This window comes from Pipistrellus kuhlii, unplaced genomic scaffold, assembly GCF_014108245.1.
Source record: "Pipistrellus kuhlii isolate mPipKuh1 unplaced genomic scaffold, mPipKuh1.p scaffold_m20_p_3, whole genome shotgun sequence".
Classification (NCBI taxonomy): Eukaryota; Metazoa; Chordata; class Mammalia; order Chiroptera; family Vespertilionidae; genus Pipistrellus; species Pipistrellus kuhlii.
The window spans coordinates 150,253,882-150,256,680 of NW_023425529.1; positions in this window are offsets into that span (position 1 = coordinate 150,253,882).

Sequence of the window (2,799 nt, forward strand, 5' to 3'; positions counted from 1 at the left end):
TGGGCCCCTAGTAGGAGTAGTAGCCACCCCACAAATGAGTGGAAGATAATATTACCATTTTTTACAAATTGAGGCTACCAGACATTTGTGTTATGAGCACCTTGTGTATGGTTTTTATGCTTATTTGGGGGTGATATTTTTGGTTATTTAAAATGTCTTTGGAGAAAAGTGTGAGAACCTTGAGGGGGCAGCAGAGAAACATCACAGCTTAAAAAGTTAAAAGGACAGTGGCTGAATTTCATCATTTGGGGGACTAATTTATACTGAAACTGTTTCTGTTTCTAAGGATTATACCAATTATTTAGATATACCTCAACACTGAGGTCTTCCCTCCAGTCATCAGGTTTATAATGTGGCTGCCATTCCCTGGTGCTGGTCAGGATTATACTTTTATCTTCCCGTGGTCAACTTTCAGAGTATAAATAGGCAAGAAATTCTGGTTATAATGAACAATTAGAGCCTTTGGAGTAAAAAAATAGAAAATAATTCCCAAGTGGAATGATTCTCTCCTGGGTTAATTATTGTGTTTTCATTTTCTTTACTGACATGCCCTATTGTTGGGACAAATAATCTAATTAACAACCTAAATGTAGCAAGTAAGACTTGAGGCCTGAGCTATTGTTTATATAAAATTACTTTAAAATTTTTTTCACTTCGGAGGATTTTCTTAAAAACCCATCTTTTCTATACAAACAAAGAAAATCTTCAACAAAATGAAAGGACAATCTGAATGGAAGATATTCACCAATGATTCATTTAATAAGAGGTAATATCCAAAATGTATAAAGAACTCATAAAACTCAACACATACAAAAAATAAGCAATCCAATTTAAAAATGGGCAGAGGACCTTTATAGACATTTTTCCAAAGAGACATACAGATGGCAAACAGACATATGAAAAGATGTTCAGTGTCACTAATTATAAAAAAAAAAATACAAACAACAAGTATTGGCAAAAATGTGGAGAAAAGGAAACCTTTGGGTACTCTTGATAGGAATGCAGCCACTATGGAAAACAGTTTGGAGGTTCCTCAAAAAATCAAAAATTGCCCTACCTGGTTTGGCTCAGTGGATAGAGCATCAGCCTGCAGACTGAAGTGTCCCAGGTTCTATTCCAGTCAAGGGCACATGCCTGGGTTGTGGGCTAGATCTATGATGGGGGTATGCAGGAGGCAGCCTATAGGTGATTTTCTCTCATCGCTGGTGTTTCTCTCCCTCTCCCTCTCTCAAATCAATAAAAATCTATTTTTTAAAAGAATTAAAACAGGACTGCCTTGTAACCCAGCAATTCTACTTTATGGATATACATATATGAAGAAACCCAAACCACTAATATGAAAGAACATATGTACCTTTTAAGTTCATTGTACCATTACAATAGCCAATATATGGATGCAACCCAGGTGCTCATCAATAAACAAGTGGATAAAGAAGATGTGGAATATATATATAATGGAATATTACCCAGCCTTAAAATAAAAAAATAAAAAGAATGAAATTTACTATTGGGACAGCACAAATGGACCTAGAGGGTATTATGCTAAGTGAAGTAAGTCAGTCAGAGAAAGACATGTACATATGATTTCACTTATATGTCAAATCTAAAGAACAAAATAAAATTGAAACAGACTTATAGATGCAGAGAATAGACTGATGGTTGCCAGAGGCTTAGGGGACTGGATGAAAAGGGTGAAGGGATTAAGAAGTACAAATTGGTGGTTACAAAATAGCCAAAGGGATGTAAAGTGCAGCATTGGGAATATAGTGAGTAATCCTATCTAATAAAAGGGTAATATGCAAATTGATCATCACTCCAACACACAAGATAGCTGCTCCCATGTGGTCAAAGATGGCTGTCCCCATGTGGACACAAGATGGCCAGCAGGAAAGGGTAGTTGGGAGGGAGAATGCCTGCAAGGGAGGGCAGTTGGGGATGACTAGGCCTTCAGGGGAGGGAAATTAGGGGTGACTGGGTCAGCATGGAAGGTCAGTTGGGGGCAACCAGGCCTATAGGGGAGGACAGTTAAGGGTGACCAGGCCAGCAGGGGAGGACAGTTAGAGGCAACCAGGCCAGCATGGGAGGGTGGTTAGGAATGACCAGGCCGGCAGGGGAAGGCAGTTAGGGAAGCCAATTGGGCTGGCAGGTGAGCAGTTAGACATCTATCAGGCTGGCAGGGGAGTGGTTAGTGGCAATCAGGCAGAAAGGCAAGAAAGCAGTTGGGAGCCAGCAGTCCTGGATTGCTAGAGGGATGTCCCAGATTTGAGAAGGTACAGGCTGGTCTGAGAGACACACACACCACCACCACCCCAACCCCATGCACAAATTTTGTGCACCAGGCCTCTAGTGTTGGCTATTCTAGTTATTACATAGTATTGTAATAACTATGTATTGTGCAGGTTATGAGGTGGGGGGGAGAAGCACTTTATAAGGTATTTTATTTTCTAATTAATGCTGTACACCTGAAACTAATACAAAATAATATTGAATGTAAATTATAATTGAAAAATATTTTCTTTACATCTAGTGCCTAATAACTATTTGACCTTCAATAAGTGTGGGAAAGAATTCACTGCTATTTTATATCTAGCATTATTTTTAAAGCAATGTTTAGATCCAAGTAAGCAAATGACTAAAAAGAATGTGCAGAAACCATGAGTTTTGTGATCAAAATAATAACATAGTAAAATGAAGACAATAAGTGAGGATAAATATTAGAAAATATGATAAACAACTTGTTACCCTAAAATACAGGCTAAGCTGTCTCTATGTACTTACATTGCTGGAAAAAAAAAATGT